The sequence below is a fragment of the Grammomys surdaster genome, unplaced genomic scaffold, assembly GCF_004785775.1.
Source record: "Grammomys surdaster isolate TR1022 unplaced genomic scaffold, NIH_TR_1.0 125600, whole genome shotgun sequence".
Classification (NCBI taxonomy): domain Eukaryota; kingdom Metazoa; phylum Chordata; class Mammalia; order Rodentia; family Muridae; genus Grammomys; species Grammomys surdaster.
In genome coordinates this window covers 176,894-201,177 of record NW_021620443.1, presented here as the reverse complement: position 1 = coordinate 201,177, position 24,284 = coordinate 176,894, and the positions used below count along the sequence as shown (strand labels likewise).

Sequence of the window (24,284 nt, the reverse complement as noted above, 5' to 3'; positions counted from 1 at the left end):
CAAGTGAGAGCAATCAGAGAGAATACCAGATATCAATGGCTAGTCTCCATAAACACTAGCACGCACGTGTGATCATGAAGTCATACACACACACACACACACACACACACCACATAGGAACATACAGAAAATTCATTTTACAATGAAAACAAAGGCCACGTCTTCTTTGGGACTACTGCACATAGATGCTGCAGAGACAACCCCCTTACTGGGAGACAGAGGCAGGAGGAAAAAGTAAGGAATGAGAATGAAACACCTTACAACAAGATGGCGAACTTTTAGACAACAATAAAAGGCCACTTATTTGAAGAAAACTTGGTGGACCAGAGTTTGAGAAGAAGCTATTGGGTTTAGATGCAAGATACCATTGGGAACTGTCTTAGTTTGTATTCTATTGCTGTGAAGAGAAACCATGGGAAGGCAATTCAAATCTCTCTCGTCTTTATCTCATAGGTTTGAATGATTGGCCTATAGGGAGTGGTACTATTAGGAGGCGTGGCCTTGTTGGAGTAGGAAGTACGTCACTATGGGGGCAGGCTTGAGGCCTCCTAGTGCTCAAACTCTACCCAGTGTAGAATCAGTCTCCTCCTGGCTTCCTTCTGATCAAGATGTAGAACTCACAGCTCCTCCGGCACCATGTCTGCCTGCATGCTGTCATGCTTCCCACCATGGACTAAACTTCTGAAACTGTAGGCCAGCCCCAATGAAATATGTGCCCTTATAAGAGTTGTCTTGGTTATGATTCCTTCACAGCAATACAACTCAAACTAAACTAAGACATCTCCCCTCCACCCCCCACACCTATCATCTATGCCCTTAATTGGGGGCTTGCTTACAATCTTAGAGGCTTGGTCCACTATCTATATGTCAAGGAGCATGGCAGCAGGCAGGCATGGTGCTGGGAAAGTAGTTGAGAGCTATACTCTGATCCACTGGGCAGCGGGTAGAGAGAAACACAGGTTCTGGCTAAGTTTTTGAAACTTCAAAGCATACTCCTGGTGACATATCTCCTCCAACAAGGACATACCCCCTAATCTAAACAGTTTGCCAACTGGCATGCAAATATATGAGCCTAGGGGAGTCCTTCTTGTTCAAATCTCCATAGAGATTTTACACCCGAATCAGTGAGAGGAGTCTGAGGCCACTATTCAGAGCAAAAGTTTAAAAACTCTGTCCATATTGTCTTATTTATTTAGCACGAACTAATTTTAAGTAGGGCTAAACTATTGATTAGAGTTCTGCTTTCATTGTTGTAAAGCCAGATAACAACAAGATGAGGTCTGCAACAAAGGATGAAAAAGTTAGCATCCCTGACTGGAAGAGACTGTCGGGAATGCTGATTTTGTACCGGATATTTCCCAAGGCCCTAGTGTCAGGGCTATGTGCCAGCTGCTTTACATAGAAGGCAGGTAAACACCTCACGTGATACAACTGAGGAGGTTGTGAAACACCTGTGTAAGGTGACACAGTTCAGAAAGCCTACAGTCAAAGGCTGCTATGACTACAGTGCCCAGCTTCCTCAGGTTACTTATGCCTGGGAACTTCCTTCAGGGAGGGAGGCAGCCAGCGGTCTGGTCACTTAGGGTGAATTGTTTCTGTCTTAATAAGGAGGAGCCAAGAGCTAGGGTAGAATCTTATTAACATAAATGTGAGTTGCCCAACCAGAAAACCGAATTCATTTGAATATCAAGAGCTTCCTTTGGGGAATCTTAAGTGAAGGAGCTTGGAGACGAAAACATCTGGATTTCGGTGTGTAAGGCATGTGTTTCTTTCCCCCTCGCTCTAGGGTTCCAGCTTTCCAAGTTTGCTTACAGGTTAGCTACTACTCAGGACTGGGAGAGCGAGGTTTCCTTCTAAAGCTTTCTCCATCCTCCTGTACTAAAGAAGAATTCCTGGGCTCTAATAAGCTGGCCAGGGCGCTGCGGAGGCAGCGGAGGTCGGGTTTCCTCCCCCCCACCCCCGACTCCCCAGGAAGTGGTCCCGCCTGGGGGTGGGGGTGGGGCGATGGGGTAAAAAAGTGTCTGGATGGGAAAGTAAATAAATGCAAGGCAAATAAATAAAGAAAATACCCACAAGCAATTACTGGGAGGAAGTGACATTTTCATGTAAGTCACTTTTCTGACAGACGCCAGGCCTGTTTGGCTGAGAGTGCCGTGGGAATGCTGGGGGGGGCGGGGTAGGAAGGTCGCTGTAAGAAGCCAAGGCACAGCCCGGTGCGGGGACCACCCGGTCTCCTGGGCTGGAAGTGGCACCTCATTCTCCCTGGCAGCCCCTCCTGTACGGAGCCCAACTCCGATTTAGAGCGGGTTACGGCTTAAAGCCCGCAGGCGGCGCTTTCCCTAGGCCTGGCCGGGACTCCCAGGTGGGTCCCCCGCCCCGCGTGCGCCGGGCTGGGCCGGCCCCTGGGCGGCGTCACGGCAGCCGGGGAGGAGCGCGGGCGGGGAGCGCGCGGAGGCGGGCGTTGCGCGGGAGGGTCGCCGCCGCGGATCGCAGGCCGGTGCGCGCGGCCGAGCGGGCGGCGGCGGCGGCGGCGGGGACGACGACGCTGGTGGTTGGGAGGGCTCGGCGGCAGGCAGGCTCGGGGCTCCCGGGCCAGCGGGGTCCGCCGGGTCCAATCGCGTCCGCTTGGCGGCGGGAGGAGGGAGCGGTGCAGACAAAGAGCGGCATCTGGGCGGGCGCTGCGCGGCCGCCGCCCCGGGACTCGCGCTGCTGCCCTCCGGCCTCGGTGTGCACGGTGCAGCGAGGTAAGGCAATGGCGGGGGGTGGGTGGCTGCAAACTTGGGCGGGTTGGTAGAGTTGGAAGAGAGGGGCGGGCGGGCCGGGGCCGCCCGGGGAGGGCCAGGGAGCGCGTACCCCTGCGCACCCCGCCGGTGCCCTCGGCCCCGCCGCGGCCTGGTGTCCCCGGGCACCCGCACCTCTGCTACACACCTTCCTGCGAGCCTTCGCCTCCTTTAGCCTCGGGATGGCGTGGGGGTGGGGCGCCCTCCGCGGGCGGACACCAGGGACCGAAGACCGAAAGCCTGCGGGAACACCAGCGACCCTGGCCTGCGAGCGGGCGTGGGACCGAACCGTGGCCGGGTCGCCGGGCGCGCGTGCTTGGGAAGAATAGCCTGGGATCTGAGGGCCACAGCGCTAGGAAGCGGGAGGCTGCGATGGCCGGGGAGAACTTACTGTATTTAGAACTATTCGTGATCCGGCACAAAGCTGCTGTCACGTTCCATGAAGGAGGTACTTACCTCGGCGCAGGGCGCTTTTGTGCCTGGTTCCAGTCCCTGCGCCCGGTCCCGCATTTCCAAGACTTAAACCTCCTGAGCCAAAGTTTTTCCCAGTTGCTCTGCCCCCTCCCTCAGTTTATTCAGGGCGATTTAAGTAAGAGGTTCTGCAAGAATTTGATGTGTGACTTTTAATGTCTCGATGGCACCTCCCTTTTGAGCACTGTTAGCTTGGCATTGTGCGGAGAGGTTTGATTTGCAGAACGCTGTTATTTATATACAACAGCGATTCTCCTGGAAGGTGTGCGCGGGTGGTGGTTAATGGATAGCAGACGTGACTTACAGTAGTATTGTGAACAGCTTGGGGACACAGCTGGGCGCCAAGTGGAGTGGGCCCTGCCACCCTAGCCCATTCAGGTCGTCAGCTTCCTCTTCATTTCGCTTTCCTTATTTTGCTAACAGGTATAAGGCCAGTCTTGGCAAGTTTGAGTCTGTGTGTGGGATGAACAGGTCCGAGTTTGGGCTGGAGGTGTACAGGCCTGCTCCTAGGTTGACCCAAAAAGAAACAGCCCATTGGCCAGTGGGTGTGGCTTGCTGGTACCCTCCCTTGGAGACTTCTCTGCTCCTCACCCAATGCTGGCTTTTCTGCAGGGATTTTGAGGAGGAATGAGAATAATTTTGGGTGTGTTTCAAGGCTGGGTTTTTTTTTGGTATAGTTAACAACAGTGGTTTTCTAGTCTAAAGGTCACTACTTTATCAGAACATCTGAACGGTTCTGTGGGCACTCCCTCCATTCACTTTCCAAGTGTTTATAGATAGGAACTTAGAAACAGGACTTTCCTGCATGTGCCTGGTTTATGTAGTGCAGGCAGCCAGTGGACATGTGGAGAAGGTGCACTTTAGACAGTTAAGGTTTTACACCTTCTGGTCTTTCCTAAGTGACCACAAGGGACAATCCTATAGTAAACTTTCTTACCTCCTGGTAGGTTAGTGTCGCTTTGATGGAAGAAGGTAAAGATCCCGGTGATCTGGAGCGGGAATGAGAACTTTGCGCAGCTGTAAAGCTTTGAGTTAACAGCTCACTTGATCTCAGCGTCTTAGAAGTGCTTGAACAGAGCCCCAGGCTCAGGGTTGGAAGTTGCTATGACCTCTGGCCACCTGACAGCTGATGTGTTCACTCGTAGAGAGACTGACCCTTGTAAAATGGGTAGAGCTTATAAAAGGTGGTTCCCAGCTCCCTGTGGTCTGCTTTTAGTCCATTTCCAGGCTTTCAGTTTTGCTTTCCCCACTGGTCCTTGCTTCAGTCTTCTTCCTCCCTCTCTCTCTGACCCCGTCATATTCCTGACCTCTGTCATGTACACTGGGATACTGAACAGTCCTAACACACAGCAGCGCCCAGGTGCTTGAGAAATGTGCTTTCATCCTTGTTAAGTCTCCCCAGATCCCGCCTTGTTGGAGCAGACCGGATGACCCCTTGAAAACAACCGGAGACTCGCTGATTGCATAGCGACCTGGAGTTCTTTATTTGATCACTTGCATTAGCTTAATTTGCCCTGGCAAGACCAGGCTTGGTTGCTCTGTAGGACACACAGGCTTCTGACTGACTGGTTTTCAGTGTGCACTGGGGCCCGACATGGCTTGCGGAAATGATTTTCTGATGTTCAGAATGAGCCTTTAGGACTGAAGAATTCAAGACTGCTTGTTGCAAGTTCTTATAGGACGACTTGGGAAGCTTCCACTGGAGACTTAGGAAATTAGTTTTCCCGTCCGGAGGGACTTCAAATGTGGCTTTGGGATTGTTGTTCTTTCCTAAAAATGAGCGATAGGAACATTTCTCAGGGTATTTTTAAAGAACATAAGTGAAAAAAAAATGATGCCATTTGTGCTGTTATGTGTAAGTTAGGCAGCTCAGAAGGAGGTCAAAACAGCCTTTTACAACAAGCTATCAGAGGTATGCAGCCCTGGTGAAAAGACTTCATTTCTTTAGGCCATCAGAGTAGTGCAGTGTTTAAAAAGACTTATTTTTCAGAAATTCAATTTGAACAAATCACAGAGAACATGATGGGTAAAGCCTTCTTAGGGAATCACATCCCCTGCACCCCCATTCCCACCCACCTCCTGCCCTTTCCCCTAGAGTACACTTCCAGGCCCTGGAAGTGAAAAATGTTCTTTAGTTCGACATACCAGTGCCATGTTAAGGTCGCAGTGGTATTTCCATCTCTGACTAGTATCCTGTGTGAGTAGCCCAAGAGGGATCTGGTCCCTTTCCCAGATTTCATGGCTGTCTTAAATTTCATCTTCTTGAAGGGCCATTTCTCTTCTGTATTTCACCATCTTCTGTCTCAGCTAAGAGGCAATGAATGACTGTGTCCTGGGACCTCCAACAGAACTTTCTTGGTGGTTTTCTTTGGACATTTGTGCCCTTCTTACCAGTTGTCTTCATTATTTCTTACCCTGATGCAGGCTGGAAGGTGTTGATCATACCACTTGTTCCATGGGTCATGTGTGACAACACATTTCTTAATGCATTGTTGATTTCTGGCCTGTGTTATTGAGGTTGGTGATGAAACCTGGATCTTAGCCTCTGTTCAGAGTCATAGCCACCACACCACAACATGCATAGCTTGGTCCCTAGGATTTTCGAGATGGTGAGGAAATGTGATCTGGTGGCCTTTATTTGGTAAATTCTCTTACATGGCAAGTCATTTGTAGTTCTACAGTGAAACCTAGAAACAAAACCCACGAAATTCCTTTATATTCCCCTTTACACATCCTAAGGGTAATCTTACATAACCCTTTTGGTGCACCTGCATTGTGACTGCCCTTCGTGGAGCTAAACAAACAGCACCCTAGAGATCTGTGATGGGACTGAATGGTTTTGGTTAATGTGACATGTAGTCTTAACTGTATGTTGTCCTCAGACTTGATCCTCTGCTGCAGCTTCCAGAATGCTGGGATACATTCCAGAATACAGGTGTGTGCCTAGCTTGATGAGTCTTGATGGAGTTTTTAATAGTTGAGGCAGCCCATGTCGGCCTGATGTGATAGCTCTGGCCAAAGCTTTGGTTGTGTTGGTAGGAAGTAGTTCCTGGTTAATACTCCCCTTTCTACTGTTTGTATTTGGTAAAATTTTTAAGAAAAGAAGGTTCAAGTTTACTCAGAATTTAATTGTAGGTTGAAGGTCTGTAACCTGAAAATCTGGTCTGCAAATTTCATTTTTCTTTACAGCTGAATAGCATCCTACAGTGTATGTGCCACCTTTTTATTATCTGTTCATCTGTCAAAGGACGTTTGGGTTGTTTCCATGTTGTGAAAGGGTGGAAATAAACATGGCTGAGCAGGTATCTGAGGAGTAGGATGTCTGAGTCCTTTGGGCATGTGCCAAGGAGTGGGTCATATGTTAGATTTATTTTTAGTTGGTATGCTTTTTGAGGATTCTGCTTAGTGATAGTTTGCATTTACACCAAGAGTGAATAAAAATTCCTCTTTCTTCAACCTTACCAGCATTTGTTTTGTTGATCTAGGCCATTCTGACAACATTGAGATGAAGTCTCAAAGTTGTTAACATTTAAATTTCCCTAATAACTAAGGATGTTTAACACTTTTTGAGAAAGCATTCCCCAAATCAAGGCTTTCTGAGTACCAACACGATATGATGCCGTAAATGGAATATTCTACCCTTGACCTTGTGACAAATGGTCCAAATTCAAGCGGACTAGAAATACTGAGATTACACTCAGGTGCACATATCAACTATATATGAAACACGTGAGTTTTTTGTTTTGACTTGGATGTTATTTCCTTTAAGTGTGACAAATGCAAGGTAGATTGGGGTGGTAGTAAATAACAAATTTATCAGCAGGATAAGCAAATTATTTGCCCAGGAGTTCCAGTCAAGGGTGACATGTGTGTGCTGCACATACCTCAAAGGCTGACACACTTCCGGCCCCAAACCTGTTGGATGAGGAACATTGAACCTGTATTGCAATCTCTTCATTTAAGAGAGTTGTGGAAATAGATACGTAGGCTAGCCCGTTGTTAACAGAAGACCCAAACTGCCAGATGATGAGATAAGAAGATGTTAACGTAATTTTGTAGTTTACAAAGTACATTTTGCTTGCTCATGTTTAGTATTCTGCATAGAATGACATTTGGCTCTGACATCTGTGTGAGAAAAATGTCAGGGGTTGTAGATCGTGGGCTTAGGTTGAAGGCTTGTTACTCAGTGCCCTGTCACCTCTCAGAAGGCAGCAGGTTAGGCCACAGGGTTACTGAGTCCCAGAGCATTGTCATAGCCCTTGGGTGTTGTCTTAGTTACTAGTTTCTGTTGCTATGATGAAACACTATGACCAAAAACAATTGGGGAGGGAAGAGCCTGTTTATTTACTTTCTTATTTCAGGAGGCAGGAGTTGAGGCAGAGAGCAGGGAGGCGTGCTTCCGCTGGCTTGCTCAGCCTGCTTTCTTCTAGAACCCAGGGTCACCGTCCCAGGGTGGCCCCACCCACAGTGGACTGGGCCCTCTCACAGATCTGTACTGTGCTGTGTTTCAGGGATGCACAGATGTGGTTGGGGAAGTTTACATGTGGGGCCCTTGGAAGAAGAACCATTTGTGTGGATGGAGGCAGGCAGGAGATACAGCAGTGACTTTGTGTCCTTGCTTTGTTTTTAGGAGCCAGAGTTGCCTGGAAGGTCTCCTTGTGTCCAGGGTATTCATTCCTGCTTAGTGTATAAGTTTTGGTCTGCTTGGGCTTCTGTAGTGGAATGCTGCACTAGATGGCTGAAGCAGTAGCGTGAACTTTCTCAGCATTTTGGAAGCAGGAAGACCAAGGTGATATTGTCTGGTGAGGAGAGTTCTTCCTGCTGGCACTCTTGTCTTTCACTAGCACCTTTGTTTTGTTGTTTGTTTAATGTACTGTAGGTGTATAGAGTAAGGGGTCTCTGCTGGGCCCTTGTCTTCTTAGGAAGGAAGCAGTTCTATTAGATAAGGGTCCCATTCTTATTACCACCTTTAACTGTCACCTTCCTCCACTTACAATTTCTTTTAGAAGAAATTATATGTTTGCGAACATGTATGTGTCTGTGTGTCTCTGTGTAGCTGTATGCACATGAGTGCTGGTGCCCACAGAGTCCAGAGAGTGTGTTAGATGCCCTGAAACAGGAGGTAGTCCAGTTTTGAGCTGCCTGACGTAGGTGCTGTGAATCAAACTTGGCCACTGTGAGAGCAGTCTGAGCTTTTTCCAGTAAGCATCTCTCATCCCCAATATGAGAATATTTTGGAGACAGAGGACTCACTATAAATCTCTGGCTGGCTTGAAGCTCACTCTGTAGACTGTGTGGCCTCAAACTCACAAGTCATCTGCCTGCCTCTGCCTTCCAAGTGCTGGGATTAAAGGCATGCACCACCATGCCCAGCTTCAACTATCTTCTTTAATGTTGTGTTCGAATACATTTGGTCTTCAGCATCTGTGCGTTTGACCAATTGCAAAACTTTTATCTTAACTAAATACATACAGTTTTTTAAAGAATGTATTTCTTAGTATAGTTTCCATGCTATTGATGTTATTAGATGTTTATATAATCTAGAATGTATGGGATGAAGATCATAGGTGATACAAAAAGGTTTCGTAAGGTTACAGAAGTGATGAGAGCATCTGAGGATTTGGGAACTCTGGTGGTTCCAGAACCAGTCTTCCATGATACTGATGGGGGATGGTATCATTATTTGGAGGTTAGAGCTTCACTGTATGAATCTGGGGCTACAATTCCATCTGTCACAGTGTATCTCTGTCTTCTCAAATGGCTAGTCTTAGGACATACAGTTGCTTTCACCACCCAGGTCTGGAATCTGTTTATTTTTCTCTGCGGACAACTGCCAGGGATGGTTTTCAGAATAGCTAGAAGTAAAAAGAGACTGTCAACTTTTTTTTGAGTCTAGCCCTCAAATCCCGTGGCCGGTAAGCAGCACTGGCAGTTTGCTTTGAGGCTTTAAGCAGAGTGATTAAAGACAAAAAGGCTTGACTCTGTTCACTATGGACACTTGCCTTCACCATGTGCTTTGTTTGTGTTTTTTCTCTATGAGGACTCTCATAAATACATTGGAGAACATGGTGGGTTTTACATGAGAAGGAACTCATTTTCTGATCCCTCGTGAGAGTAAAAGTATGGGCTGTGACATGGCTCTTTGACAGGGCTGTGGTTCTTCGAGTCAGTGAGTGCTCTTCCTGGGCTGTCCATGGTGGCATTTGGTGAGATATATCTTGTGCTGTGTGTGTGTTTGTGGCCAAGGCTAGTCTATTGTTACAGGTGACCACTTTAAAGAGTGGGGCTAACCTGTAACCACTCTCCATCCATATAGATTTGTTCATTCATGGTTCCTTTGTTGCTTCATTATTTTGGTGTTTTCTCATTCTTTGTGCCCTAACACTCAGTTGAGGCCACCTTCTTGCACTTGGTGACTCTCTACTGCCCGGGGATCCATCTCTCAATATGTTCCAAGTCCCTGGTGTTACAGATGTGGACATACACACTCGCTGTTGCCTCTGTTCTCCAAACCCCACTCTCTCCTAAGCTACCGCTGTCTGTAACCACATACCCACAGCGGTTTGCTAACTCTGGTCAGGAATTGCTCTTAGACACTGCTGCCCATTGGGGCTGTTCAGGACTAGCCCTAGACTGCGGGGCTGCTGTGTAGCTGTGGTTTTGCATACAGTGCAGCAGGAGCCTGCCTTTTCTTTATGGGAAGAGAGGTTGTCTGCAGAAAGCAGGGTGAGTATGTGCCTTTTAACGCAATGTCTCCCTGTAAATTCCCCTTGAAGCCATTTTTTGTAGAGGCAGTGCTATCCCATTGAAATGCCGTGTGAGTCACTCACCCCTGTGAATGCCAGCCCTAGATGTAACTTTAAATGTTCTCAGGGCCGCATTAAAAGTGCAAAAAGAAACAAGTGCTACTGTCATGTTTTTCCTTACCCAGTTTGATTTACGAACATAATTAATGCGATTAGATTTTTTTAAAAAATTTGATGAAGTCTTCAGAATCCAGCATACAAGGTATATTTAACAGCACCTATCTTTTCCTTCTTGGTGCATTACAAATCTTTTAGAACTGTGTTTTAATTGTAGAGATTTAAATTGTCAACATAAATAAGATTTTACATATTTTTGATCAGTGCCAAGTACTTAATCTGTATCTAGGTATAGAAGCTAAAGTCATGTTTTTTGAGTGGTCTCACACACTTAAACACACACACACACACACACACACACACACATTGTAATTACTGTTCTAAGCATATTACAGACAATAACTCATTGAATTCTCACAAGACCCGAACACGACACTTTCTGCCTTTATTCTGGAAAGAAAAAAAAAGGAGACTGGGTTTGCTGGCTGAGATCACAGCCACTCAGTGGCTGGTCTGGAACTCCTGTTCTGACCACCGCATCTCTAAGCCAGGCCACCATACCTTTGTTAAGATATGTCCAAAATGCTTAAAATGGAACATAAACTTTCATGCTAGTTAAGATTTTGAGAAATGGTTGAAAGACAAAAAACTCATTGGTAGGGAGTGGAGCTTGGATGTAGATTCTTTCTGGAAACTACTTATCAGCCCCATTGTGAAGGAGGCTCTGGGCTTTGGAAGGATTTAATGAGTAAGACTACTTCAGTGGCCTTGGGGAAGTAGCTCTGAAGGGTTACACTGTTCTCCTGACTACTCCCCTGTGCCCATCTGACACGTGGGAAGGTCTTGAGGATTTCCAAGTTGGCTTTGGCCTTTTCTACTCGTAGAAGGCTGGGTTGCCTCCTAGTCTGCATTCTTGGAAGCAGCTGCTCAGAGTCCCTTTGGGAACTATGACACAGGCTGCCATTCCAGGAGAATGTGTGCTCCAGAGCTTTCCAGACTTGGCCTTTAGTGTTTGGAGGTTACCGGAGTCTTGGGAAGCCTTTTTCACGAGCAGAAAGTGCCTGGAAATGATACAGTCTGCCCATGTCTATCGATTTTCCTTTCAAGGATGTACCTCAGCTTCATAATGAATGAATTTTGGCTGAGGATTTAAGGATGTCTGTAAGTCAACAAATAGTTTAATTATATCACTTAGGAGTCTGGCTGCAGAAGCATGCTTGCTGTCTTTTTTTGCTTCCTTCTGTCCACTGTGTCCATTTTATGGCTAATCACTTTATAAACTTGTATCAAGCCTGTGTGTGTGAGGAGGGCCAGTCAGAACTGATAATAAATTGTTCTTATTATTGCGTGTGATAGAAGCCAGCTTGCTGTTGATATAAAAGCCACAAGCTACTTTAGTATTTTTTAAATTAAAAAAAAACAACTTTTTTTTTTTCTTTTAAAGCAAGAAATAAAAGGATTCAGAGAGTTACGTTGGAAAGTTTTCAGAATCTTGGTAGGTGGATCAGTGAAGTTAAAGAAACAAACTTAGCAGAATCTAGCAGGATAGATAATACATTGGGTCTTTTCTGTCTATTCATTTCTCTCTTTCTGTGCCTTTGGGATTCCCCTTCATTTCTTCACTCTTGTGTTGTACTCTGTTCAACCACTGGGCTTTTCTATATGGTCTGTTCACCCGGGTGCACACACTACCCTTTATGTCCTTTTGTTCACAGTCTCCCTAGGATCTGGCTTGCTTGGCTTTATAGATCGACTCTTATCCCTCTGATCAGTCCTCTGCTTTGCCTGGGCAGAACTGAGGCCTGTTTGATGAAGTGCCTGTAGGTCAGGTGTCTTGGCGTTCTTTTCAGACATGATTGTGCCTTGTACCTGATATACTCAGGCATCCGGAGAAAAGCTCATTCGTCTTCTCTTTTCACAGCTATGTTTAGTGGGTCAGGGTTTCCATGCCTGAGGGAGAAAATATGTTTTAACATCCTGCATATAAGTACATGCATGGCTTCCTATCCATTTGGGGATCCGATTTGCTATTAGATTTGGATTGGAAAATAGAGACAATCCACTTCTGCAAATCCAAAGTCACTTTTTTTCAAGGTTAGTATCGTGAAAACTTGATGGAGGCTTGAACATCCTTCACCCATGTCTATAAAACTCACTGATTCTCAGCTGAGCAACTCTCTTGTGCTGACATGTAATGTCTGGAGATACTTGTCATGCTTAGGATACTACAGGTGGATAGTTGGTACAGGCTGGCTCTTACAGTCCTGTAATATCTGCACAGCCAAGAACTAACTGGCTCAGAGTACCCGTAGTTAGTCAGCCTTGGGGTGAATGAATGCAGTTTTCTCCACATGTGTTTCTTTTAGTTAGTGGATCTCGCAGTTGCTTTTAGGAGACCAATTTGAGTCAACATAGTGAAGATAATACATGTTTAGAACTCCTGAACACCATTTGTACATCTGTGCCCTTAAATATGCAAAGGAGACACTTCTATGTAATTGACTCTTTTTTGTGTGTGGAATAATACTGAAGTTTGTCAGTCTGCTTCTCTGGGTCCAGTCAGCATATTTGTACCACATACCTAGGGAGAGCTGATTGTTGCATTGTGACACCTAGCTGAGAGATGAATAAAGTCCATTGCTCTCAGAATCCCCACTGAGGTGATAGGGGACCCTTAAGCAGTTGCTTAAGCAATGGCCGATCAAAAGACATCTATCTGTTTTCTTAGAAACTTTACACTGATGATTATCCAGAGAGATGTATTTTGTTATTACCAAAGTTCATGGGCTTGAGGGCTCAACCTGGCTTGTTTCGAGCTGGGCACATGCGTTAGTGTTTGAATGTTTGATGTCTGCTTTGTATGGGCCTTACCCTCTTCAAAGAGAGAACACAAATACCACAAATTAGACCTTAGGAAGGAGAAGGAAAGGGAAAATTCTAATTTGGCTGTTAGTTGCTGACTCCCAGCGTCTACACAACTACCGATTAGCCAGCCTAGGATATGATGACTGTCTGAAATTTTTCCCTTTGTAAATAGGCTCCTTCTTGATCAAGCAGGGGAAAAAAAGGACCCTAGGAATGTGGAGGAGGCTTGCCAGTTGGAGTTGCCTTGTCTTCCTAGCTGTCTTGTGTTGATTATTTCCTGTCCTCTTCCTCTTTTGACCGAATTTCTTATCACCATTCTTCCTGTGCTGTTACCAGGATGAATACCATAGCAACACAGTGAAATGTCAACATTCTGAGATCTCAAATGTATAGCCTCTCTTTTCTCTGGTCCTATCTCAGGTAGCTGAGGATCCTCTGGAAAGTTAATGGTGACTCATGGGGAACACTGGGAACATCTGACGTTATGTGGGGCTGAGCCCCGTATGTATGTATCTTTTTGCTGCCTGTAGGCTATTCAATGGCATTTCTTCTTGGTGGGTGGGTAGAAGGAATCTTCTGTTGTGAATTGAATGTTTTGTAGATGAAGAAAGTATCCAAACTGGTCCTTGCATTCCCAACCTTGAATGGGTCAGAAGAGAGAGAGCTTCAGTATGGGGATGCTTCTTGAAAGCTGCTGGCCCTGCACTCCACTGTGGCTTGTCTCCTTCTGCCTGTAAGCATCTGCCTTAGGTGGGGGATATTTTGGCTTTTCATTATAATTGGAACTGTATTAAGTTATGTTATTCTGAACTTGATTAATCGATTTATCTCAATTTGAATGTCTAAAGTCTTGATTCATATGCAGAGTAGAGATTCTTTGCTCCTGATTCTTTGCTACTGACTTGGCTAGTTACAGAGTTGCGTTTTAGCCTCTCCTAATACTATTTTGTGTTTTGTGAAAGAGGTTGCCACAGTGTTTCTTACAGGACTGCCTTTGAGGCTTTAATAGTTAGTGTGATGTAGCCCTTGCTTGGTAGAATGTTTCTTTCAAGAAGCATGAATAAATGATATAGGTGGCAGATACAGGGCCCTGCTACTTGTATCAGATCCCCCACTGTGGTTAAGGCTGGAAGTGGGTGGGTGTAGAGGTGACAAATCCTGTTATTCTTCAGATCTCTCCTGTGTGGTGGACTACTGTTGGGATTGAATCTTGAATAAGCAATGTTCACTGCTTGAATATTTATTGATGCCACCTGTGTGCCAGGGCTGTAGGAGCCAGGCAGAGACCTACTTTCAGGGAGCCTGTAAACTAGAGATTTTTTTTTTTTTTTTTTTTTTGGTCTATGCTCATTTCTGATCTTTAATCACTATCTCTACACTTGTGTGAGAGGTGACACTACAGAGTGTCTCCCCCCCCCACCCCCCAACACCAGCAGAAATGTAGTTCCAGTATCTTGGAGAAGGATAAATCTTTCCCAAGTTCCTTGGAGACAGAAGCTAGAATGGCCGCAGTTGTTCCCTGGTGTGGTTACAGACATCGGTGGGTGCCTCCGCATCCTCATTCTCTCATGTAGCTGTTTCAGGGATTCCGATGAAAGTCAGACCATTTGTTTGCTCACAGTAGACTCTTGTTTTGGGGTTAGCTAAACCTGTTCTGTTCTTACAATCAATGTAAACTCTGCTTGTCTGTTGCTTATTGACTTTTAAAAAAAATTAGTAAAACTACTTATTGCAGGTTTTAGCTGAATATTGCATTTAGATAGCATTATTTCCTGTTTTGGTTGATAATGGTATAAGTGCATTAGCTCACATTTTATTTTTGTTTGCTTTTATGTATGGTTTTGGAGACAGGGTCTCACTATGTAGCCCTGGCTGACCTAGAACTCGATATGCCGACCAGGCTGGCTTGGATCTACCTGCCTTTGCTTCCTGAGTGCTGCAATTAAAGGCATGGGCCACCACAGCCAGCTCATGCCCACACCTTTTAATTTAGAGAAGATTATTCAGTCAAATTTCTGGGGTTTTTTTGTTTGCTTGTTTGTTTTCGTTTTTTTCCCGAGCAATGGATGTTTCAGATGAGCCCTGTTCAGCTATGGCAAGGACTTGTTTCATTTTTTTCCTAGGTCTGATTTGGAAAGTACTTCCTTTGAAATTTAAACTGCTTCTTACTCTAGTTTGGATGTTTCTTTTTGCATCAGGTATTTGTAAGTGTAGTCTTACAGACTGCCAATTTCTCAATCCAGTGCCCAGATCACAAAGGTGGTCTGTGAGGTATTTATTATAAAACTTTTCCAGAGGTGGCTAGATGTCAGCCTTTATTTTTAAGTTCTGTTTAGCTTAGGAAAACAAACCAGCATTGCTTTTCAATGTAAATAGGGTCTTGGTTATTTATGCTGAAGCAGCCCTCCTTTCCTGTGGTTTCAGATGCCATGGATTATGGTAAAAAGGCTTTTGTGAAATACTAGAATTAATTAACGATAGAGTGTAATTAAGGCTTCATGTTTCTCTTGAAGTTAATTTGAAAGTAAACCTAGTTTAATTTGGAGATAGGAGGTTTGTGACGGATTATAGGTAGAACAATGCTGGGTTCCTGGTTTGGGACCTTGAGAAAGAGAGACTTTGTATTAAGTCCTTGTTCAGTTTCATTGAAAGTTACAAGTTTGCTTATAGGTTCTATTTATCATTTTATGTATTCAAGCACACACAGGATGTTTTGTCCGATTTCAGTAAGGTAAAAACCTCATTCTGTTTTATTAAGCTGAGCTGTAATGTTCTCCCTCCCTCCTTTTTTTTTTTTTTTTTAAATTTAAAACATGAAACATTTTTAAATTAAAAAAAAAAATGCCCTGTTTTTTTTTTTTTTTTTTAAAGTTAGTATAGAACTCAGGACCTAGAGCCCAAGACCTTGAGCTTACTGGGCAGAGGCCCTTGCACTGAGCAGTATTCTCGGGCCTTTTTTTTTTCTTGAGTATTGTGATTCACCAGCTTTATCAAAGTACAGTTTGTTGCTGTTCAAAGGCCACCATGGTATTTTGAACATATGTTTTTATTTTATATTTACATTAGCATGCCCCTCACCCTTCAGTGATCTCCCTGCATAGCACAAGCTTGCTGTGACTTGGCTATGTAGCCCAGGCTTGAACAGATCTTCATGCCAGCTAGGCCTGTGGGCTTGAGTTACAGGTGTGTACCACCTTACCCATGTGTGCATTTTAAAATACTTTGTAAAGTGACTGAACATACCCAGCACCACTTTTCCTCACTTCATGATCTGGCATCCGTATAGGGCCCTAGTCGTATTTAATGATCAGTGTTGACACACGATGTTAACAAAAGCCTGTGCTCCGTTTAGATTTATGTAATTAGTTCTTAACATCTGTTTTTCTGTCCCGGGACCCCACATTGCTTTTAATTCTGTCATCTTGGATTCGGCGGTCTGGCGTAGCTTCCAAGGCTGGATTCTGGTAGTTGCAAGCACTTTGGGCAGGATTTGAGCGTTGTTTAGTTTCCTCATGATAAGATTGGGCTCTCAAGAAGAGAGGCGAAAGCTCCATTCCCTTCACATCACAGGTGCTGCCCTGTTTCATTTTTGTTGCTGTGCTAAAATATCCTGACATAAACCAACTTGTGGTGGGGTGGGGTGGGAGATGTATTTTAGCTCTGATTCAAGTCATAATTCTTCATTTTGGGAGAGTCAAGGCTGGGACTTGAGGCAGTAAGTCACATTCTCAGGAGAGCAGAGAATCAGTTCATGAGTGCTTTCTGCACAGCACACTGATTTTTCACCGCTGTTCAGGGCTCCGTCATGAAATGATGCTGTACTCGTTCAGGGTGGGAATCTCAAGCCAATTAAGGAAAATCTCCCACGGGTTTGCTTACAGACCAAACTGTCTAGGCAGTCCCTCCCTGAAACTTTCTTCCCAGGTGGTTTTAGATTGTGTCAAGTTGACAGTTACATACCATAAGCATAGTTTGCAACTGTATGCTCACCTCGCCACCTGGTTGAGATACAGTTTTCTCTAATGTTGATTTTTCTTCCTTCTTTCCATCTCTGGTCTTTGGGAAAAGTCAGCTCTTCCACCTGGAGTGGTTGTTTCTACAGTAACTGCTCAGAACTCTTCATGGGAGATGATGTTCTCCTTGCAAGAGACAATTTCAGTGGCCATAGAAGGCATGGCAACATGGCTCCTTGGCACTGTGGTGGAGGAGGCGATAGGGTGGTTCTTCGGCATATGGCTAGAATGTGGTTTCCAGATATGGAGAAAAAGAAATTCTCTGGGCTTGCTTAGGACTTAATGACTCATTCTTCTGAGGCAGATTGGTCAGAAATCTGGTGAGATGAGTTTCCCAGGTGATTCTGATCTGTACGGGAAGTTGAAGGTCTCTGCTATGGATTAGCGTCCGAGCCCTTCTCGTAACTTGGCTTGTGTAGAGGCCCGGTATGTTCTGCTGTATGTTCTGAAGTCCTAAATTCTCAGAGCGTGTGCTGGCTAGTCTTAGGTCAACTTGACACACAAGGAGTTATCTGAAAGGAGGGACTCTCAACTGAGACAAAGCTTTCCCAAGATCCAACTGTGAGGCGTTTTATTAATTAGTGATTGATGGAGAGGGCGGAGCCTATTGTGGGTGATCGCTGTCCCTGGGTTGGTGGTCCTGCGTTCTATAACAACACAGGATGAGCAAGCCAGTAAGCAGCACCCCTCCATGGCCTTTGTGTAAGTTCCTGCTTCCAGGTTCCTGTTTGAGTTCTTGCCCTGACTGCCATCAGTGATGAACAGTGATACAGAAGTGTAAGCCAAATAAACCCTTTCCTCCCCACTTGCTCTTTAGTCATAGTGTTTTATTGCAGCAATAGAAAGAAACCGTAAGTGCCCCCTCCCGCCAGTTTCTACCACCTTGGTCTGACTCCCTTTATATGAACCTGTGCCCCTTCTTTCTCGATAGCTGCACTTCTCAGTTTGATGGTTTCAGATTTGCAGTAGAGGAAGAAATGAATGACAGTTCTGAGACCTACTGTGGAAAGGTCTGGGCCAAGGAAGGGAGACTTAGCAAAGTCTGTCAGAAAGTTTTGTTTCAAGGGAGGGAGGGAACCTAGACCCATGTAGACTGTGTTCAAGTAAGTCAAACCCCTAACAAATCTTTAGTTTGAACCTTATCCAGTGGCTATGCTTGCGATAGCTTTACAGCTCTCAGGCATATCCCTTGGTTGAAGTAGGCTGACAGTGACCAAAAATGGTTCTGCAACCTTGGGATCTAGGTGGTCCTTGTCTTGGGTATTGCTGTGGAGGCTTAGGGTGGGCACAGTGATCCAAATCCAGTGTTGACACCAGGTATCCCTAGACATAGAGCTGGCTGGCTATATGATATACTAGTCTGCCCTGAGCCTGCTCTGGCTTCCTTTCCTAGCCCACCTGCTGAGCCAGGGTAGTCTCCTGTCTCAGTGCTGTGGGAGTCTTTAAGTGTGCTTTGGGCAGCAATAGGCTCAGAAGCTGGCTTGGAAAACATCTTGAAGACAGTCTTTTCCTCTCTTGACTTTCTGATAGGAAGCTCTAGAGCCACCTTTTTTGTTGTCGTTGTTTATTTTTTTTAATTTGCTTTGTTTTTGAGGGAGAAGAGTGCTTGGCCATTCTTTTGAGTATCTACAAGGTCATAGTTAAGGCCTGTGAGTTCTGTTTCTCATTCTCCAGTAGTGATATCCTTTGAGTGTGAGGTCAGGAAACAAGTTAGTCTTCTGCATCTCCAGTGAGGTTACAGAACCTCATTGCATCCATTTATGTGACTATAACTTATGACACTGTGTTTGTGTATTAAAATGCCTAAATATAAATTCAGTGATGTTTTTGAACTTCTTGTCTTTTCAATCTGTGTTTCTGTTGTAGTTGATGTCCATTTTGATCTGCAGATATCACACACACACACACACACACACACACACACGACAGACAGACAGACAGACAGACAGACAGAGACTGACTTGTTTTAAACAGGCTCTCACTGATTTACTAGCATAGGATTCAAACTCCTGGTCTCTAGTAATCTTCCTAAGTACTAAAATTACAGGTACGTGCCACTGTATCTAGCTACATTTCTGGTGTTATTTATTTAGTTTTTATTTTATTTATCTATTATTTGAAACAGGTTCTTTTTATGCAGCCCAGGCCAGTTATGTAGATGAGGCTTGAACTCACAGAAGTCCGCCTGCCTCGGCCTCCCAAGTGCTGGGATTAAAGGTATGAGCTGTCATACCTAGTTCTGTCTGATGTTTTTCTTAAAGAAAGATCAGTACTAGTTAGAGATTACAGATAGGAATTTCAGTGGCTTTGTGTGGATGTCACTAGACTCCACGACATTTATGGGGCTGGGGACATTCAGGGCTGCCTTGTGGAACTGACTGCCTTGGGGCTTTCCTGTCACAAGGCTGGTAAAAGCATCAGATGCCTTTGAGAGTGAGACTGAGCCAGGGGTTTCTGCTGTATCTCCTTCCTTCAAACTGAGGGAGGCCTGGCCTGAGGGTGTAGCTCCAAGACATCCTGGGCAAGTGTCAGACTGTGAGCTCAGCCTGTACTCTCTCTTCTCTGAAGAGGGCCTTGTTTCTGCTCCGGCCTGAGTTGAGATCTAAAGGTTTGTTAAATCAGTGAGAATCAGAGCTGATGTTGTGTAGAGTTCAGAATTATTTCTTAGAGAAGACTTAGCTTATCCACACCCCTCTGCTGATAACTTCACAGGAATGGACTTGTGATGAAAAACAAATACAAAACCAGGCATTTTTGTTTTGATCAGCTTTTATTCATATATAGTATTTCCTGTAAGTGTGACAGCTTTTATTCATATATAGTATTTCCTGTAAGTGTGACAGCTTTTATTCATATCTAGTATTTCCTGTAAGTGTGACTTTAGTGGCACAATCCACAGCCTTTGCAATTACCAGAGAGATAGCAGGAATTTCCCTGTGATCCTATGGTGGCTGTATGCTGAAGGCTTTCCTTCGATTTCCTGTTAGATCTGCCAGTGTATCTTGCTGTTCTTTGTGTGCCTACAGAAGCCCCAAGATGACCTGTGACCATATCCCAAAATTAGTTTGGAATACTGAGTTAATAACTTACGGTTATTTAAATTGCCTAAAACCAAAACCATTTACAACCTGAAAGACTCTTGAGAAAGTCTCCAGGTCTCAGTGTTGTGCCCCTAGAGAAAGGGGACATGGCATAGAAGGACAGACCTGGCTGGGACAAACATGATCCTACATTCTGATGATGTCTTTGCCACTGGCCAAAGGCAGTCTACCTAGGCCTTATAGGAAAGTAACTCATTTTTTTTTTTAACCTAACAGAACTCTTTCCAGCCTTGCAATGTGTTACCTACCTTCAAGTATATTCTGTTTCTTGGCTAAAAACACTAATGTAAATTTGTTTTGTTTCAGTGGTAATTTTATTCTGTTCTGGAAGTTAGGTTGGGTCCTTACAGCCTTGTGATGATGTCTAGGAACAGAAAAATATCAGTATCTTTAAAAGACCTCTACATTAAGGCATTCTGGTTCTCTGGTGTTCTGTGGCAAAGCAACCCTTGGAGCTTTTGACCGGTGTTTAAAGAAAAATGCTGTGAAAATTCAGTGATAAGAATTGGCACACACATTGCTTGCACTGGGCTTCCGTGGGTGCAGCACTGTAAATACCAGGGGTGAGAAACTTCCTTTAGTGATGCCTCAAAGGTGTGTTCTCAAAGCACCACTGCTGCAGCAGTAGGAGCTGATATTTAATGAGTACTTAACAGGGCTGAGCATTTCATACCTGTTGTCTGATTTGATCCTCTCTACAACCCTACAAGGCTGTCCTTATCCTTGTTCAACAGATGAAGTGGCCGGTTTGAAGAAGCTAAGCAATTTATCCGAGTGTTAGTCTTGGCAGCTTTACTCTGGAGCATTTTCCTGTGGGTGTGTTCTATTTGCACGCCTCTGCCATGATGCTTGGCTTGGCATTGGCCACAGTCACGATGTTGCATGTGCATTCTCCAAATTAATGGACGATGTGTGGAAGACATTCTTAATTATTTTAAGCATGCAGTTTGAGTGGACACGCTCCCCTGTCTGTGGCTGTGAGTTCCATGTGTTTACCTGTGGCTACCCTCCCAGGGCTGCTGCTTCAGGGTTCAAGCACAGAGCACAGTGAAGCTGCCTCAGAATCTAATAGCCATTCCTGTCTGTCTGGGAAAGAAACCAGTTCTGGTTGTCTAAAGAGAAGTTCTCAGCTTTGCCAGGCAAAAAGATCTGTAGGTGCAAACAGAGCTCCAGATATTTTATTGAGACCCAGATTTATCCCTTTTCTTTTCCTCCTTCCCTTCTTTTCTTACTTACTTATTTATATATTTATTTATGCATTGTTTTGGATGGAACTGAGGGCCCCAGGTATGCTAGGCAAGAGCTCTACCACTGAACCACACCCCTAGCCCAAGACCTTGATTTCTGAGACAGTTTTTTGTTTTTGTTTTTTGTTTTTTTGCACTTTTTATTTATTTGTTTCCTGTGGTATGGATTTCTTTGAATAGTAAAGATGACATACTAACTTTATTCTTCTTTATTGAGTGCTTGTCTTTATTGTTCTCATTTTTTAAAATGCATGTGTTGCCAAAATGAGCAGAACAGACTCCTCAGGACAGTTGTGAAGAAGAATCCCCATCTTGTAGACTTGCTGTTCTCAGCTTCGTGTTTGTAGCCTTTGTATCTGTGACACTATGTATAACTGTATAATCTTCTCAGTACACTCATCTCTCCATCTCACCACTAATCTCTGTAGTAATTTGTTCCCCGGTAGTGCAAGATAAAGGCCTATTCCTTGTGCAAGCTGTCTATAGAGTTGGACATTTAAGCTTTCACTCCAGTAGACCTGATGTCTCCATATATTTCTCTGCAGCAGAATCCCATTCTTGGCATAAATTTTCAGAGGAGATTGCAGAGTTTCATGGTATGGTTGTCTTACGGCTCATGATTCATTTTGCTGTGATGTACCATAAGATTCATACCGGTTTTCAGTAGCCTAGCTGTAAGTATTACCCAGGCTGTGCTGCCTTGGAAGTTGGAGTGTAAATGGCCCCTCCAGAACAGCATTAGAGTTCATCTCCCCCAGAGAACGATCTTGTCTCAGAATGATTAATAACAACACTGCTGCTATTTTCAGCCAGCTACAATTTGTCCACTCCGTGACTCTGTATTTTTAGAGTTGGTTTCCTCTTAAGCAGTCCTTGAATTTCAGAGGTAGTACTCAGACTTACTGACTTAGCCCTGCTCCTGTTGGTCCTCATGGCCAGACCTACTGCTTGTTTACATGCATATGGCCCATTCTTTGAAGGGACTTCCTGATAACAGATGCATCACTCTTAGCCGTGGCATGTCCTTTTCTTTTAAGAGTGACTGTTACCCTTGTTGGTAGGTTGTTCATTGGAGCCATATTTGGGGCACAGAGTTAATGGTAGAGTTGGATTATTATGCTTTTAGTCAGTGGCCAGATGAAAGAGAGACCTGGGTGTTCCTTTGTTTAGTTACTCATTTGCTACACACAAACATCACCTAATGGTGGTGGTGGGGTGTTTGAGAAATCTGTCATGTGATTCGTGTGACAAACCTAAATGGGACAGGAATACTAGACAAACATGTTACACACCTGGAGGGTGTGGACGTGCGCGCATGCATGTATGTGTGCGTGTGCGCATGCGTTCGTGCATTCGTGCATGTGTTCTCTTGTTTGTAGTCATGATAAGAGCAATACAAGATTAAATTAAGCACAAGAGAACAGGAGGCAATCTGGAGACACAGTAAGCTTCAAGTATTTAAGACAGCAGAGTGGTTATAGTTTTATGTATATATAAAATATCTATGCTATGGGCAGTCATTGATTTAACATCAGCTGCAGTGTCCTGCATACAATTGCACATGCGCTTACATGTGACTGGTGGGCCCAGTAGATGCGATCCATCAGCATCAATGCCAGGGTGGCTGTGATATTACCAGCCTGTAGGATGTTTTGTGTCTCATTGTCCCCTAAGAACCACCATAACTTACGTGATTTGTCATTGACTGAAATTTCATTATGTAGTACATGATTGCATTTTCTGTCAGTTTGTCATGTCTGAAACAGGCAGAGAGCCTACCAGAGGTATTATTTAGATTTTAAGTTTTAAAAGAAGACGTGTTTCTGAATGGGTGTCTTTGTAGGCATGTGTACTGGGTGTGGCGTGCCCAGACTCCAGACTCACAGAGATAATAGGCTGTGTATTTTCAGCTGCTACATGTGTACTGTTTATTATGCAGTGTCAGGTGACTAATACAGTACCCCAGAGTCGCCTATTTTTATTACTTCTTGGTCAGCATCTGCTACTAAGCATGACTCCCCAAAATTACTATTCTAATTCTTCATGAGGTTTTTATGGTGTTTCCCCTAATTTTAAAGAGTACAGAAAATTACTTTATGGGGACCTTTTTAGAAATGGAAGGGTGGAAGGGAGATGATGGAAGTGAGGGCCAATGAGAGCCCATGGGTGTGAGACACCGCAGCACTGGCAGCATGAGGAGGAGCACAGACGGTGTGCAGGTCTTCCAGCTGAGAACCTTGTATGCTGAGGGTGTGGTCCTGGGGGCACTGGAAGGTGTAGAAAACTTGGTACACTCTGTTTTAACCTGCCTCAGATAGCTTGCTCACTGAGAGCTCTTTCTCTTCCCAAAGTCTATCTACAGTATGGCCTAGGAACCCAGAGATGGGGCTCTGCAGACCAGTGTTGTTCCATCTACACATCCTGCTTCTGTTCCCACGTAGATTTTCTTCCCTCTGTTTCCTTCTGTAGTGAGATCTGTTAGATTTATTAATAGTTTTAATGCCTTCAACCAAGTCAGTATACTGATAGACTAGTGCGTTCGTTTTCAGTTTGTTTGTTTGTTTGTTTTTTGATGCATAATGTTGACCAGACTAGGGAGTGGAGGGCAGTGTTGGTCTCAGAGAGAGAACCCTGATATGCTCAAGTGTAACTCCTTCCATCTGGGTTGCACATAGGTGCACATAAGCCACTGTGTGGAGACCGATGTTACACAGTAGCAGATGGAACAAGGGATTGCTTCTTCCGGTGCTGAGCACAGTTCCACCCACAAACCTTGTTTCTGTTTTAGAGGTCCTGCAGGGCTTTTATTCCCTCTGAGTGCTTTGCCGTTGCAGGGGTTCTGTGTAGGTGAAGTCCACGCTGGGAATGCTGAACGGTCGGGCTTACCGCCTTCTCTCTAGAAAGAGGAAGCTCAGAGTGTTAGGTTTGAGGTCCTGTCTGTTCC

The 24,284-nt window shown here is 44.7% G+C and overlaps 1 protein-coding gene across 3 annotated transcripts in view; it reads left to right on the top strand.

Annotated features, from left to right (window-relative positions):
• The first annotated feature begins 2,280 nt into the window (after positions 1-2,280).
• Nck2 (NCK adaptor protein 2) overlaps positions 2,281-24,284 on the top strand; it is a 122,274-nt gene continuing 100,270 nt past the window's right edge. Inside the window, exon 1 of one of the 3 annotated variants that reach the window (XM_028786826.1) lies at positions 2,281-2,362. The gene's annotated coding sequence lies outside the window, so the exon portion shown is untranslated. Of the gene's footprint in view, positions 2,363-2,452; positions 2,745-24,284 lie in introns of those variants that run through there. The other 2 variants (XM_028786825.1, XM_028786829.1) reach the window with 2 other exon arrangements.